This window comes from Mustelus asterias, chromosome 11 (assembly GCF_964213995.1).
Source record: "Mustelus asterias chromosome 11, sMusAst1.hap1.1, whole genome shotgun sequence".
Taxonomy (NCBI): Eukaryota; Metazoa; Chordata; class Chondrichthyes; order Carcharhiniformes; family Triakidae; genus Mustelus; species Mustelus asterias.
Window position 1 is genome coordinate 25,329,412 of NC_135811.1, and position 17,657 is coordinate 25,347,068.

The window sequence follows — 17,657 nt, forward strand, 5'->3', positions numbered from 1 at the left end:
ATAGCGTGCAAGAAGCAATACTTTTCACTGTATGTTAATACATGTGACAATAATAAATCAAATCAAATCAAATCAAATGGGCTTGATTGCCCTGGATATTGTTGAGCTTCTTGAATGTTGTTCCAGTTTTACTCATCTCAACAAGTGAAGGGTATTCCGTGACACCCCAGATTTGTGAAATGAATTTCCCAATGTGAATCCCTCTATTCCTCTGTACTGGAGAGGCCGAGATAGAGGATGACTGAATAGAACAGGCTGCATAGGAATACCTTAGAGAGAGGCATCATGGATATTTTTTGATTTATAATTGTCACATGTATTATTATACAGTGAAAAGTATTGTTTCCTGCGCACTATACAGACAAAGCATACCGTTCATGGAGAAGTAAAGGAGAGAGTGCAAAATGTAGTGTTACAGTCATGGCTAGGGTGCAGAGAAAGATCAATTTAATATGAGGTAGGTCCATTCAAAAGTCTAATGGCAGCAGGGAAGAAACTGTTCTTGAGTCAGTTGGTACGTGACCTCAGACTTTTGTATCTTTTTCCTGACGGAAGAAGTTGGAAGAGAGAACGTCTGGATGCGTGGGTCTTTGATTACGCTGGCTGCTTTTCCGAGGCAGCGGGAAGTGTAGACAGAGTCAATAGATGGGAGGCTGGTTTACTTGATCATAGAAATCATAGAAATCATAGAAACCCTACAGTGCAGAAGGAGGCCATTCGGCCCATCGAGTCTGCACCGACCACAATCCCACCCAGGCCCTACCCCCACATATTTTACCCGCTAATCCCTCTAACCTACACATCCCAGGACTCTAAGGGGCAATTTTTTAACCTGGCCAATCAACCTAACCCGCACATCTTTGGACTGTGGGAGGAAACCGGAGCACCCGGAGGAAACCCACGCAGACACGAGGAGAATGTGCAAACTCCACACAGACAGTGACCCGAGCCGGGAATCAAACCCGGGACCCTGGAGCTGTGAAGCAGCAGTGCTAACCACTGTGCTACCGTGCTGCCCTTGATGGATTGGGCTTCATTCACAACTCTTTGTAGTTTATTGTGGTGTTGGTCAGAGCAGGAGCCATACCAAGCTGTGATACAACCAGAAAGGATGCTTTCTATGGTGCATCTGTAAAGGTTAGTGAGAGAAGTAGTGGGCATGCCAAATTTCCTTAGCCTCCTGAGAAAGTAGAGGCGTTGGTGTGCTTCTTTAACTATAGCTTCGGTGTGGAGGGACCAGGTAAGGTTGTTGGTGATCTGGACACCTAAAAACTTGAGGCTCTTGACCATTTTCACCTTATCCCTGTTGATATAGACAGGGGCATGTTCTCCTCTCCGCTTCCTGAAGTCAATGACTATTTCCTTAGTTCTACTGACATTGAGGGAGAGATTATTGTCGTCGCACCAGTTCACCATGTTCTCTATCTCTTTCCTGTACGCTGTCTCACCATTGATTTTCCTACATGTCAATCTCCAGGTCATGGAGATTACAGGCTTTTTCTTGGATTTCTGTGACTGCCTTTGCCTCGAGAGATTGCACTTTCCTCTTCAGAGGCAATTAGGAAGTTGTCAGCTTCATTCTGAAGACCGGCAGCACATTTCTAGCTTTCGTCTGTAGCATTGGAAGTGACCACTGCGTTGAAATGTTTGTGCCACTGGATTCTGCCAGGAAATTTCAACTGATCTTTATCACATTATCAGACAGCAGTCCACACAAAGGAGGTCATTAATGATTTATTCAGGCAGTCTTTGCAGCCGGAGACAAAGAGAGAAAATAGTTATTCTATAGCTGCTACAAGTGCAAGGAATATTCGATAGATTAGGTGTGACTTTGAATGTCCCACATAATAACCCCCACTCAATTTAATTAATAGGAATGGCTTTCACTCAACAGCCTAGTGTGCAATGTCAGCCACCTGATCACACATGTTAACGTCTCTGATCCAGGAAGCTGCCATGATTCGTTTTATTGTGATAATCTCACCACACCAGCCATGGTGACACAGATTCAAGTATCAAGATGATTGTTTAGTGATCAGAGATATTTCCTGCAGCCATGACTTCTGCTTCAAGTCGTAAGGAGAAGAGCAAACATAATGAGGCCCCCGGGATTGCCAGCATTCTAATAGAGCAGACCAGAGGCATTTTGAAGTCTGGTTTTAGGTGCCGTCCAGTCTAGCAGTCTCTGTAGATTGCTGCATCCTACATGACATAATGCAAAAGAGGCACAACTTCCTAAAGCTCAAGGGAACAATGGCGATAATGAAGGAATCTCTTCATTGCCACACAGAAAGGAGGAGGGTCCACAGGAAGGGAAGGAGGCTGAGCCAGAGAGCCAGCAGCCCGCAGCCAGAGAAAGAAAGCCGTGACTGGTAGCCGAGTGCTTTCAGTAAATAAAATCTGTGAAACAAAATTAAATTTCTCCCTGCACATCCTGCCAACCCAACTGCCACAAAGAAAGAGAGCTACTTTCCCAAAGGCTTCTGTACTTTGCCTAGATGACTCAGGAGTCACAATCTCACATGTAACCAGTTCAAGCTCACTACATAGTCACAGAAATGTCTATTTGAAATCTGTTTGACCAAACAATTTTCACTTTCCACAACAAAAGTTAATAAAAGCTTCCAATCACTTCACACACACTATCGTTTTAGTACTGCATTGGTCCTCTGTGCCAATTATCTTACTTGTTTAAGGATATCATCTCACGCTTCCACAAGTTGCTTCCTGCCTGATGTGAGGTTGAGTTTAGATGGAAAGATCCTTGTGGAGCTCCCAAAGACTGGAAATGTTGTTGCAGGGAAACTGCTGTTGTTGAGGGAACTGCTTTTGATCGCCAGTTTCTCACATCATCAGTGAGGGCCAGGCTTGGGTCTGAAACTCCCTCAGGTACGGCATTTCAGGGGGTTTTAACACTCAAAAATGTCACCCTCATGAAGGACAGTAACATGTCGTCTATATGGATTTCAGTAAGGCATTTGACAAAGTCCCACATGGCAGGTTGGTTAAGAAGGTTAAGGCTCATGGGATACAAGGAGAAGTGGCTTGATGGGTGGAGAACTGGCTTGGCCATAGGAGACAGAGGGTAGTGGTCGAAGGGTCTTTTCCGGCTGGAGGTCTGTGACCAGTGGTGTTCCGCAGGGCTCTGTACTGGGACCTCTGCTATTTGTGATATATATAAATGATTTGGAAGAAGGTGTAACTGGTGTAATCAGCAAGTTTGCGGATGACACGAAGATGGCTGGAATTGCGGATAGCGAAGAGCATTGTCGGGCAATACAGCAGGATATAGATAGGCTGGAAAACTGGGCGGAGAGGTGGCAGATGGAATTTAATCCGGATAAATGCGAAGTGATGCATTTTGGAAGAAATAATGTCGGGAGGAGTTATACAATAAATGGCAGAGTCATCAGGAGTATAGAAACACAGAGGGACCTAGGTGTGCAAGTCCACAAATCCTTGAAGGTGGCAACGCAGGTGGAGAAGGTGGTGAAGAAGGCATATGGTATGCTTGCCTTTATAGGACAGGGTATAGAGTATAAAAGCTGGAGTCTGATGATGCAGCTGTATAGAACGCTGGTTAGGCCACATTTGGAGTACTGCGTCCAGTTCTGGTCGCCGCACTACCAGAAGGACGTGGAGGCATTGGAGAGAGTGCAGAGAAGGTTTACCAGGATGTTGCCTGGTATGGAGGGTCTTAGCTATGAGGAGAGATTGGGTAGACTGGGGTTGTTCTCCTTGGAAAGACGGAGAATGAGGGGAGATCTAATAGAGGTATACAAGATTATGAAGGGTATAGATAGGGTGAACAGTGGGAAGCTTTTTCCCAGGTCGGAGGTGACGATCACGAGGGGTCACGGGCTCAAGCTGAGAGGGGCGAAGTATAACTCAGACATCAGAGGGACGTTTTTTACACAGAGGGTGGTGGGGGCCTGGAATGCGCTGCCAAGTAGGGTGGTGGAGGCAGGCACGCTGACATCGTTTAAGACTTACCTGGATAGTCACATGAGCAGCCTGGGAATGGAGGGATACAAACGATTGGTCTAGTTGGACCAAGGAGTGGCACAGGCTTGGAGGGCCGAAGGGCCTGTTTCCTGTGCTGTACTGTTCTTTGTTCTTTGTTCTTTGTCAGGATTCAGGTAGCTATCAGTGTAGAACTCCAAAGATGTGTGGGTTAGGTTATTCCCCTTTCCTCCTCAAATATTGCCATGAGGCATGGTGGCACAGTGGTCAGCACTGTTGCCTCACAGCACCAGGGACCCGGGTTCAATTCCGGCCTTGGGTCACTGTCTGTGTTGAGTTTTCATGTTCTCCCTGTGTCTGCATGGGTTTCCTCCGGGTGCTCCAGTTTCTTCCCACAGTCCAAAGATGTGCATGCTTGGTTGATTGGCTATGCTAAATTGCCCCTTAGTGTCAGAGGGACTAACAGTGTAAATACATGGGGTTATGAGCATAGGGCCTGGGTGGGATTGTTGTCAGTACAGGCTTGATGGCCGAAAGGCCTCCTTCTGCACTGTAGCGATTCTGTGATTCTGTGACTCAGATATGCTGCTGGTTGGTGTCAATACAGACTGAATAGTCTGGAAGCTCTCTGAAACTGTGCCCAGGTGATGGATCTCCCAGTGCACTGTGTACACTGCGCCTATGCAATGGCACCCCTACAGCTCAGCAGCAGGCTTCCCAGTGTGAATGGCCTCTGCGCACTCCCCCTACTGGCAGGAATCACATTTTGCCTCTTTTTTTCCTAAGTGCCATATGATTACAAATGGGAGCTCGCCCAAAGAATGGTTGCAATTGTCTCCTTTTTTCACATTCATTCGGCACTTAGAATATTTTTGCTAAGATCACTCCTTTGGGCAAATTTGACAAAGCAATCTTACGGCACTTAGTGCAAAAAAAGAGCCAGGATGCAACTCTCGCCAGCAGGGGGTAGTGTGGCCTGGAGCCTCAGTTTGCTTGTGAAGCCAGCTGCTGAGCACTAGGGCACCATTTCACAGGCACCCAATCTCCCAGTGTACTGGGAGATCTCCTGACGCACCCCCCCTCCAAACGCCACAACAGACATTGTGACCCTTCCCAATCATATCGCAACCCCCCCTCCCCCCCCCCCCCCCCGCCAGGACATCACCCCTACTGCAGAGTTCCCTCCCTCCCTTCGTGATCACGGATGGCCCCCCCATGCATAGTTCCCTCCCTCCCCGATTGCTGATTGCCTCCCATGCAGATCTCCCCTTTTGCTCCAATCGTCCCCCCCGGTAGAGATCCTCCCTAGCCCCCCTACCACAACTTGCACCACTGGGCAAGCCATCTCCTCCTCCCCCCGCCCCCCCCCCCCCCCCCCCCGCTCCCCCGCACCTCCAACCCTCTCCCCGCTGATCTGGGCAGCAAAGTTCGCCTCCGTTTTCATCCCTGCAGAATTCCCCATTTGTCTACTCCCCGATGTCATGGCTCCATCCTATGGCCCCATCTCAGTCTGGCTCTGCCTCCATAGTGGCTTTGCCCCCTTGGTGCCTGGTGGCTAGTGCCAGGGTTCCAGATGGGCACTGCCAGGCTGCCACTGCCTCATGGGTACTGCCGGCCCTACACCCAACCAATGACTTCACTGGCTACCTATCTCCCAGCGAGCCCATCGTGTCTGGTGCACGTTGATGGAGACCATACATGAGTCTTGGCAGGGAGAACCTCGGCCAGTGAGCAGGTAAAGATAAATGAGTCTAGACGATAGCATCTGACAGTTGTTAATGAAATGCTAAGCCGATTTCGTCATGAAACAGTGCTGGTAACACAGTGAGAGGCAGAAAACCGGGAACAACCCTGATTTTTTTGCTTCCCGCCAGATTTTACCACCTCGCCTCGCCAAGGGTCTGGCAGGACTAGGTCATAAGATTGTGGCCTACATGACAAATGAGTGGGAAAATGGAGAGAATGTTGGTGTTTTTTTGGTGAGCTACGAGTCGCAATCTTACGGCACTCAGTGCAAAAAAAAGCCTCGATGCGATACTCGGCAGTAGCGGGGCTGAAGCCTAAGCTTTCCAGTGAAGCCGGTCGCGGAGAGCTTGGGCCACCAGTGTGCAGTGAACTGGGAAACCTCCTACCACCCCCCCCTGCCCCACCCGCCACACGGTCATCGCCCCACTCCCTGCCTATTGCTCCCTGTGCCAATCCCTCCACCCACCCCACCACCACCCCAACGCCTTGCTGGCCACTCCTAGTGCCAATCCCCACCAGCCGATTGCTCCCTGTGCTGACCCCTCTCCTCCACCCCTACTGACCACTCCCAGTACTGGTCCCCGCCAGCCGATCGCTCCCTGTGTCCCCCCACTTCCCACACCCTTCCACTGACCACTCCTAGTGCTGCTCCCTCCCTCCTTTAAAATGCTACTTTAAATATGCTAATTGGCCTCACGTCCTTTCTGGGTGCGATCCAGTTTGCACCGTTAGAAAAGGACTGGGACGATTGGAAACTGACGTCAGCCGTGAAACCGATATTTAGGCCCGCATGCTATTTTCCGGGAGCAGCGTGATTTGCGCCATGCGCGGCGAGGGGGAAAATTGCCCCCGGCATGTTTCATCTCGGTCTCCTATACCCTCTCCTGTTTGTCTGTCTGTGACCTGACAAGCTTCCTTCTTTTATGCTGGGGAAATTTCTGTAGGGCCTTCTCCAACTGTAATTTCTCCTGGCCTCACACAAGACAGTAAAGAACTATCCGCCTTTCTCAGTTCCCTTTCAGAAATTGTTTTTACCTGGCGGAGAGCCCAAGCATTGTCCCCACTCAGTCCACAGATAAAATCGCTGTCAGGAGCCAATGACATAACTGGAGCTCAATTAGCAACCTGGAATTATGAGCCCATTGGTTTCCAGCGGATTGTTTAGAGACCAGTCCAGAGCCATCCATTAAAATCAAAAATGTCAGGCTTTGGGCAAGCAACCCAAGACATTTTAACTGCCCACCTGCATGGCTTCAAATCTACCTGGGCAAGTAGAATTAAAATCTGCTGGTCTTTCCACAATCGTAATGGAATTTTTGGACCACCATTTGAAATTATTCATTCAAAATTAGTGGCCCAAGCATCATTATTGTAGATGAGAGGGACACAATATGTATACTGTTGTATGTTGCACTTAGATAGTCCAGTAGATAATCCATTGTGAGGCTTAGGAAAAGAAACTGCAGTACAAATTCCCATTTCATTTGGAATCAAGTCATTTGGCCCACCTGTCCATGAATCAGCAGACTCTGCAATGACTGCATTGCATTTTAAAAATTCATTTACAAGATGTGGGCATCGCTGGTTAGGTCAGCATTTATTGCCCTTGAAAAGGTGGTGGTGAGCTGCCTTCTTGAATCGCTGCAGTCCATGTGATGAAGGTGCATCCTCAGTGCCGTTAGTGAGGGAATTCCAGGATTTTGACCCAGCAACGATGAAGGAACAACGATATATTTCCAAGTCAGGCAGATGAGTGACTTGGAGGGGGGACCTCCAGTTGTTGGTGTTCCCATGTATCTGCTTCTCTTGTCCTTCTAGATAGTCGTGGTTGTGGGCTTGTAAGGTGCTGCCAAAGGAACCTTGTTGAATGAGTTTAGGTCCCTGTGTTCTGTCAGTATAGTGTATTGCATTGTCATATCAACAATTATTTGGACAAAGTCCTTATCTTGTCAACTTTCTTCCAAACTACTAAACTTAGAAAAAACTATTTGTTCACCTGGATAATCAGAATTCAGGGCTATAATTGAAACAAAGTGAACTACCTTGTGCCAGAAAAACTGTAAAAGTTGTCTTTAAATGAGTACATAGTGTATGAAGCTGCAACTAGACTACAGCTTCTTGTCTCAGCCTCAGACCTGTGTAACGTTATGTATGGATAAGACTGACTGCATGTCAGTGAGGGTTACACTAAGTGACAAAAGAGTTATCTCTCAATTGGCGAAGGAATGGATCCTGGATTTGTTAACATTGGGAGATTGGAAGAATTGACTTTTTTTTAGAATGTTGTAAGTTGTTTTATTCAGAATGTTGTTGATTGTTTTAGGATACTGTGGATAGTCTCTACTGCTGAAACTATAGGTGGCACGGTGGCACAGTGGTTAGCACTGCTGCCTTACAACGCCAGGGACCCGGGTTCAATTTTGAGCTTGGATCACTGTCTGTGCAGAGTCTGCATGTTCTCCCCGTGTCTGCGTGGGTTTCCTCCATGTGCTCTGGTTTCCTTCCACAGTCCGAAAGACATGCTGGTTTAGACATGCCAAAATTCTCCCTCAGTCTACCCGAACAGGTGTCGGAGTGTGGCGACTCGGGGAGTTTCAAAGTAACTTTATTGCAGTGTGAATGCAAACCTATTTGTGATACTAATAAATAAATAAGTTGGATTTTGTCACAACTTTCAAAGTGTGAGCAGAATTTTCAGAGCAGGTTGTTGAATGTGAAATGACCTGAAGCTTCCTCAGTGAGGTGGAAGCTGATAAAATATTTATTCTTCAGCTTTGTACTTACAGAGCATCAACTAGGCAGGGAAAAGCCTCAAGAAGTTTCTGCATGTTTGCAATAAAGAAGCAACAGTTATTAACTCAATTCAATTGTTTTTTTGTTACCTCTCCCACTGAAGGTGGGTGGGCGTAATGGTTTCACCACTGTTATTCTGCAATAATATCTCAAAAACTAATGGATGGATTATAACGAAACTTGGTAAACAGGTGGGGCATGGCCCAAGGAAGAATCCCAGAATTTTTTAAAAGATATGTTAACATTTGGAGATAGGGCAAAATAACACTTTGATCAACAATTTATTGCAAAACAATGACAACAAATTGCCTGAAAAGTCACATGCATTTGCACTAGCAAATTTATTGATTTTATTGGTAAATGTTCCTGATTGAGATCGTTCTCTGGATCCTAAGATCATTTATATACATGTGGTTAATAACCCTTGAGTTAACACAGTGTGGCGGAGGTACTGGGCGTCCTCTCCACTTGTTAGAATCTGTTTTTCACCTCAATGAATTTTCTTCCCCTGTTAATTTTCCTGATTTGTAGATTCTGAAGACGTTTGTTTGCCTGCGTCCCAGGCGAAGACGTGTCTATCTCAACCTGACCCCTGTGATGTTCCATGTATTCTGTAACTCTATGCTGTAAATGGTAAAGGTTTGAGAATACAAACCTACTGGATGTTCCATCATTTTAGAACATAGAACATAGAAAAAAATACAGCACAAACAGGCCCTTCGGCCCACAAGTTGCGCCGGTCATGTCCCTACCTAGGCTTATATATAGGCTTACCTATAACCCTCAATCCTATTAAGTTCCATGTACTCATCCAGAAGTCTCTTAAAAGACCCTATTGAGTTTGCCTCCACCACCACTGACGGCAGCCGATTCCACTCACCCACCACCCTCTCAGTGAAAAACTTACCCCTGACATCTCCTCTGTACCTACTCCCCAGCACCTTAAACCTGTGTCCTCTCATAGCAGCCATTTCCACCCTGGGAAAAAGCCTCAGAAAATCCACCCCATCTATACCTTTCAACATCTTGTACACCTCTATCAGGCCACCTCTCATCCTTCGTCTCTCCAAGGAGAAAAGACCGAGCTCCCTCAAACTATCCTCATAAGGCATGCCAACCAATCCAGGCAACATCCTTGTAAATCTTCTCTGCACCCTTTCAATAATTTCCACATCCCTCCTGTAATGGGGCAACCAGAACTGAGCAAGTACTCTAAGTGGGGTCTGACGAGGGTCTTATAAAGCTGCATCATTATCTCCCGACTCCTCAACTCAATCCCTCGATTGATGAAGGCCAGCACACCATACGCCTTCTTAACCACCTCCTCTACCTGTGAGGCCGATTTAAGAGTCCTATGGACCCGGACCCCAAGGTCCTTCTGATCCTCTACACTGCTAAGAGTCTTACCCTTGATATTATACTCCTTCATCCCATTTGACCTGCCAAAATGGACCACTACACATTTATCCGGGTTGAAGTCCATCTGCCACTTCTCCGCCCAGTCTTGCATCCTATCTATGTCACGCTGCAGCTTCTGACATCTCTCCAAACTATCCACAACACCACCAACCTTCGTGTCGTCGGCAAACTTACCAACCCATCCCTCCACTTCCTCATCCAGGTCATTTATGAAAATGACAAACAGCAAGGGTCCCAGAACAGATCCCTGGGGCACTCCACTGGTGACCAACCTCCATTCAGAAAAAGACCCATCAACAACCAATTTCTGCCTTCTACAGGCAAGCCAGTTCTGAATCCACAAGGCAAAAGCCCCTTGGATCCCATGCCCTCTCACTTTCTCGAGAAGTCTTGCATGGGGGACCTTATCGAATGCCTTGCTGAAGTCCATGTAAAGCACATCTACCGCTTTTCCTTCGTCAATGTGTTTAGTCACATTTTCAAAGAACTCCACCAGGCTCGTAAGGCACGATCTGCCTTTGACAAAGCCGTGCTGACTATTTTTGAGCATACTAAACTTCTCTAAATGTTCATAAATCCTGTCCCTCAGGATCTTCTCCATCAACTTACCAACCACTGAGGTTAGACTCACCGGTCGGTAGTTTCCTGGGCTATCCCTATTCCCTTTCTTGAATATAGGAACCACATCTGCAATCCTCCAATCCTCCGGAAACTCTCCCGTCTCCATCGATGACGCAAAGATCATCGCCAGAGGCTCTGCAATCTCTTCCCTCGCCTCCCACAGTAACCTGGGGTACATCCCATCCGGTCCCGGTGACTTGTCTAACTTGATGCTATTCAAAATTTCCAACACATCCTCTTAATGTCCACATACTCAATCTTTTCAGTCCACCTCAATCCTGTAGTACAACCACCCAGGTCTTTTTCCACCGTGAATACCGAGGTAAAATATTCATTAAGCACCTCTGCTATTTCTTCCGGTTCTGTACAGACTTTCTCACCTTCACATTTTATAGGTCCTATTCCTTCACATCTCATCCTTTTACTCTTCACATATTTATAGAACACCTTAGGGTTCTCCTTAATCTTACATGCCAAGGCCTTCTCATGACCCCTTCTGGCTCTTCTAATTTCTTTCTTAAGTCCCTTCCTACAAGCTGTATACTCATCTAGATCCCTATCATCGCCTAGCTCTCTGAACCTTTTGTACGCTTTCCTTTTCTTTTTGACTAGGTTCAGCGCAGCTTTCGTGCACCACGGTTCCCGTAACCTACCAAAACCTCCCTGTCTCATCAGAGCATTGTCATGCAGAACTCCAGACAAACATTCCTTGAAAATCTGCCACCTTACTTTGGTACTTTTCCTCGAGAATACCTCCTTCCAATTTACGCCTCTAATCTCCTGCTTGATGGCTTCATATTTCCCCTTACTCCAGATAAACACTTTCCTAGCTTGCCTGATCCTATCTCTTTCCAATGCTAGCGTAAAGGAGATAGAGTTATGATCACTATCCCCAAGATGCTCCCCCACTGAGAGATCCGACATCTGTCCAGGCTCATTAGCCAGTACCAGATCGAGTACAGCCTCTCCTCTTGTAGGCTTATCCACATGCTGTGTCAGGAAACCCTCCTGAACACACCTAACAAACTCCTCCCCATCCAAACCCCTTACCCTAGGGATATTCCAATCGATGTTTGGGAAATTAAAGTCTCCCATCACGACAACCCTGTTATTACTACATCTCTCCAGGATCTGTTTCCCTATCTGCTCCTCAACATCCCTGTTACTATTAGGTGGCTTGTAGAAAACACCCAGCAAAGTTATCGAACCCTTCCCGCTCTGAACTTCCACCCACAGAGACTCCGTAAACAATCCCTCCATGGCTTCCACCTTCTCTACAGCTGTGACACTATCCCTGATCAGCAGTGCCACCCCCTCCCTCTTTTGCCTCCCTCTCTGTCCTTTCTGAAACATCTCAAACCCAGCACCTGAAGTATCCAGTCCTGTCCCTGTCCCCAAGTCTCCGTAATGGCCACCACATCACACTCGCAAGCATCGATCCACACTCTAAGCTCATCCACTTTATTCACTACACTCCTGGCGTTAAAATAGACACATCCCAAACCTTTGGTCTGAGCTCTCCCCTTCTCAATCACCCGTCTATTCTCCCTCTTACACTGTGTACAATCCTTCTCTATTTGCGGGCTAACCTCCTCGCTCTCAGTCACCTCATCACTATTCCCTCTCCCCAACCTTTCTAGTTTAAAGTCTCCCCAGTAGCCTTAGCCAACCTTCCTGCCAGGATATTAGTCCCCCTGGGATTCAAGTGCCACCCGTCTTTTTTGGACAGGTCACACCTGCCCCTAAAGAGGTCCCAATGATCCAGGAACCTGAATCCCTGCCCCCTGCTCCAGTCCCTCAGCCACGCATTCATCCTCCACCTCACTCCATTCCTGCTCTCACTTTCCCGTGGCACAGGCAGCAATCCTGAGATTACTACCTTTGCGTTCCTCCTTCCCAACTGTCTACCTCACTCCCTATATTCTCTTTTCATGACCCCTTCCCTCTTCCTACCTATGTCAGCGGTACCAATATGTACCACGACCTCTGGCTCCTCTCTCTCCCACCTCAGGATATCTGGGACGCGATCAGAGACATCCCGGATCCCGGCACCAGGGAGGCAGACCACCATCCGAGACTCCCGTATGTCTCCGCAAAAACGCCTGTCCGACCCCCTTACTGTTGAGTCCCCGATTAATACTGCCTTCCTCCTCCTATCCTTAGCCCTCTGAGTTGCGGGGCCGGACCCTGCTCCAGAGACACGGCCACTGCTGCTTCCCCCAGGTGGGCTGTCCCCCCCCAGCAGTACTCAGACAGGAGTACTTATTGTGAAGGGGCACATCCACCGGGGTGCTCTCTATCATAAAGTTATTCTATCATAACTTTATGAATGCTGTGCTTCTTTCAGCCACTATATAAATTGCTACATATGTGGCCCTGAGACATGTCTTTTCACCTTGTCACGTGCTAGGATGTGTCAATATTTGACTTTACTTGTGTCCTTTGCTCAGGATTAATTGCAGTTAATATTTCTACAGCATTTTAACTAGCATTAAATAAACAGCAGATCAATAAAGATTAAAGTACCACTCGACAAGGGCGGCACGGTAGCACAGTGGTTAGAGTGGCACGGTAGCACAGTGGTTAGAGTGGCACGGTAGCACAGTGGTTAGGGCGGCACGGTAGCACAGTGGTTAGCACTGCTGCTTCACAGCTCCAGGGTCCCGGGTTCGATTCCCGGCTCGGGTCACTGTCTGTGTGGAGTTTGCACATTCTCCTCGTGTCTGTGTGGGTTTCCTCCGGGTGCTCCGGTTTCCTCCCACAGTCCAAAGATGTGCGGGTTAGGTTGATTGGCCAGGTTAAAAATTGCCCCTGAGATGCATAGGTTAGAGGGATTAGTGGGTAAAAATATGGGTGGGATTGTGGCTGGTGCAGACTCGATGGGCCGAATGGCCTCCTTCTGCACTGTAGGGTTTCTATGACATAAATCATAGAATCCCTACAGTAGGAGGCCATTCGGCCCATCGAGTCTGTACTGACCACAATCGCACCCAGCCCCTATTCCCGCAACCCCGCACAGTTACCCTGCTAATCCCCCTGACGCTCAGGTCAATTTTAGCATGGCCAATCAACCTAACCCGCACATTTTCGGACTGTGGGAGGAAACCGGAGCACCCGGAGGAAACCCACACAGATACGGGGAGAAAGTGCAAACTCCACACAGACAGTGACCCAAGGTCGGAATTGAAACTAGGTCTCTGGTGCTGTGAGGCAGCAGTGCTCACCACTGTACCACCGTGTCATCCAAGAAATCTATCTAAAGAATTCCATTAACTGCTGTTCAGACACAGACCATAACAGCTGAGAAACCTGGAGGTGCTCTGCTTATTTTTTCAGGTGTAAACTTGCCACCCATGCATTCAGTAGGAGGCTGGAGTACACACACTCTTATGTAGGTGCGCTGCCCACCACATTATCAATGCAGTGAAAGTCAGCACCTGGAACATTGAGGGGAGGGTGTTTCCAGCCCTGCTTACTCCAAAACTGGAAAGCCTTGCCTGAGTCAATGGACCTTTGCATGGTCCGCACCACCCCCCCGCCACCCCCCCCCCCCCCACCCCCCCCACACCTGCTACGATTCCCATGGCGGGTGGGACGGGAAAATTTACCCCAGATTCTTTGCGAAACACGTTCAGGAAAACATGGTTCATGGCCGAACCTCAAGTCCTTCAAGGGGCCACTGGAGGCTGCCACCAAAAAGATAAATTAAAAAAAACTGAACTTCGAGGATAGCAAATGTGGTCCTGTTATTTAAGAAGGGTAGCAAGGATAACCCGGGTAATTATAGGCCAGTGAGCTTGACGTCCGTAGTAGGGAAATTGTTGGAGAAGATTCTTAGAGATAGGATCTATATACATTTAGAACTGAATAGTCTCATTAGCGATAGACAACATGGTTTTGTACGAGGGAGGTCATGCCTCACAAATTTGGTTGAGTTTTTTGAGGAGGTGACAAAAATGATTGATGAGGGAAGGACCGTGGATGTCATCTACATGGATTTTAGTAAAGCATTAGACAAGGTCCCTCATGGCAGGCTGGTGCAAAAGGTTAAATCTCACAGGATCAAAGGTGAACTAACTAGATGGGTACAGAACTGGCTTGGCCACAGAAGACAGAGGGTAGCAGTGGCGGGGTCTTTTTCTGATTGGAGGTCTGTGACTAGTGGTGTTCCGCAGGGCTCTGTACTGGGACCTCTGCTGTTTGTGATATATATAAATGATTTGGAAGAAGATGTAGCTGGTCTGATTAGTAAGTTTGCGGATGACACAAAGATTGCTGGAGTTGTGGATAGTGATGAACATTGTCAGAGAATACAGCAGGATATAGATAGGCTGGATAATTGGGCGGAGAAATGGCAGATGGAATTTAATCCAGATAAATGCGAAGTGATGCATTTTGGTAGATCTAATGCAGGGGGGAGCTATACAATAAATGGCAGAACCATCAGGAGTATAGACACACAGAGGGATCTGGGTGTGCAAGTCCACATATCCTTAAAGGTGGCAGTACAGGTGGAAAAGGTGGTGAAGAAGGCATATGGCATGCTTGCCTTTATTGGACGGGGCATAGAGTATAAAATTTGGCATATGATGTTGCAGTTATATAGAACGTTGGTTAGGCCACATTTGGAATACTGCGTCCAGTTCTGGTCGCCACACTACCAGAAGGATGTGGAGGCTTTGGAGAGAGTGCAGAAAAGGTTTACCAGGATGTTGCCTGGTATGGAGGGTATGAGCTATGAGGTGAGATTGAGTAAACTAGGGTTGTTCTCCCTGGAAAGACGGAAGTTGAGGGGCGACCTAGTAGAAGTTCATAAAATTATGAAGGGCATAGATAGGGTGGACAGTTGGAAGCTTTTTCCCAGGTCAGAAATGGCAAACACAAGGGGTCACAAGTTCAAGGTAAGGGGGGCAACGTTCAATACAGATATGCGGGGGACGTATTTTACACAGAGGGTGGTGGGGGCCTGGAATGCACTACCAAGCAAGGTGGTTGAGGCAGTCACGCTAGGATCATTTAAGACTTATCTAGATAGCCACATGAACAGACTGGGAATAGAGGGATACAAACGGATGGTCTAGTTAGGAAAACATGATCGGTGCAGGCTTGGAGGGCCGAAGGGCCTGTTCCTGTGCTGTATTGTTCTTTGTTTCTTTTTGTAACATGGAGCCAGGAATAACAGGAATGCTGTAGACCATTGCTGGCCACCACAAGGCCACATCCCTACTGCCCCTTTCATCTCTGATCATTTCCCCCATCTCCTGTTCATACCCACTTCCTCCCCATCAGTTCCCTATCTCTCCTCGGGCCTCCCCATCCCCCCTCCACCCCCACCCCACCGCCCCCGCCCCCCCCCCCCCTCCCCCGACCCCTACCCCCACCGCCCGAGGTTACTGCAGCTCAATGTTAAAATTCTCTTCATCGGCAAGCTCCTGGGGGCAGGGGAGGCGGGAGCAGGTGACAGGGAGGCTGGACTTCATGATAAAGCTGTTATTTCTTCAGCAGAGTGGGTTTGCACCATTCTTGCATTAGTTTTATCAAATGTTGTAGCAACCAAGTTGGCTGTGGTTTCCAGAGGTTGTGCAACATCTGCTGCAGTGCACAAAGCTAGCACGGCATTTAAGAATACCACATTGCCCTAATGAAAAGGAAGGGCCATGGAGCTACTACCCATGGATTGGCAAAAATCCCCGGGAGGAGCAGGGGTAATGTTAAACATCACTGCAAATGAGCCTTAGGACTTTACAGTGGGTCTCTACAGTGGAATTAGAGCAGTGGTTCCCAAACTTTTTTCACTGGGCCGCACTTTCGGAATAAAAATTAGCTCGCGCCGCACCGAATTTTTTATTGATAAGAAATACATTCAAAAACAAAAAAAAAACAACTCCTAGCAGTGCTTGATTCATAACATAGAACACAACTACTTTAATCTTCCCGCCACACTTGCCATCCTCTCTCACCGCACCAGTGTGGCGCGCGCACCCTTTGGGAACCACTGAATTAGAGTATTTAGTACCAAAGATGCAGGGAAGTCTAGAAAACAGTAAGATGGAAAAACTTACAATGATTAACATAAATAGAAAAAATGTATTGGATAAACTGAGGGGATTGTGAACAAGTGAATCGTCTGGGATTGAGAAAGAAATATATACACATTAAAACATGCATAGCCATTCCATGTTTCTGTTTACCATTCATGTGAACAAATGGTTCTAGTTCCATTAACCCATTCTGTTTCCATATTCTTTCAAATCTTTTTCCTTCACCCATAAATCTAATCTATGAACATTGAAATTCTTTCTGGTTTCTTTCTGGTTGTATCACAGCTTGGTATGTCTCCTGCTCTGCCCAAGATCGCAAGGAACTACAAAAGATCGTGAATGTAGCCCAATCCATGGTGCAAACCAGCCTCCCATCCATTGACTCTGTCTACACTTCCCGCTGCCTCGGAAAAGCAGCCAACATAATTAAGGACCCCACGCACCCCGGATATTCTCTTTTCCGTCGGGAAAAAGATACAAAAGTCTGAGGCCACGTACCAACCGACTCAAGAACAGCTTCTTCCCTGCTGTTGTCAGACTTTTGAATGGGCCTACCTCGCATTAAGTTGATCTTACTCTACACCCTAGCTATGACTGTAACACTACATTCTGCACTCTCTCGTTTCCTTCTCTATGAATGGTATGCTTTGTCTGTATAGCAAGAAACAATACTTTTCACTGTGTGTTAATACATGTGACAATAATAAATCAAATCAAATCAATAAGCCTTGATATTCACAAGAATGGAGTTTTGGGGCGGGGATGGGAGGAGTATGGTTGGCAAACTCAGAAGGTCAAACTTACCTGAAAGCCATTGATTTTTATGATTGGATTCCCACCCTGATTGACGGAATGTCTGTCTGTCTTCAAAAGCTCCAGAACAGGCTGCAGCTGAGAATTGCATGGTTGTTTGAATGGAGATTGTAGTTTGGGACTTTGGGGTGGGGGAGGGGAGGAGAGGGTGATTGAGGTCGGGGAAAGTGGTTCAGGCATAGCTGATGCAGCCAGCACTGATTCCAGCAGGGTCCAAAGCTGGGTGGGCTTGGAGAAGATTGTGAGGGGTCAAAGGGAGTT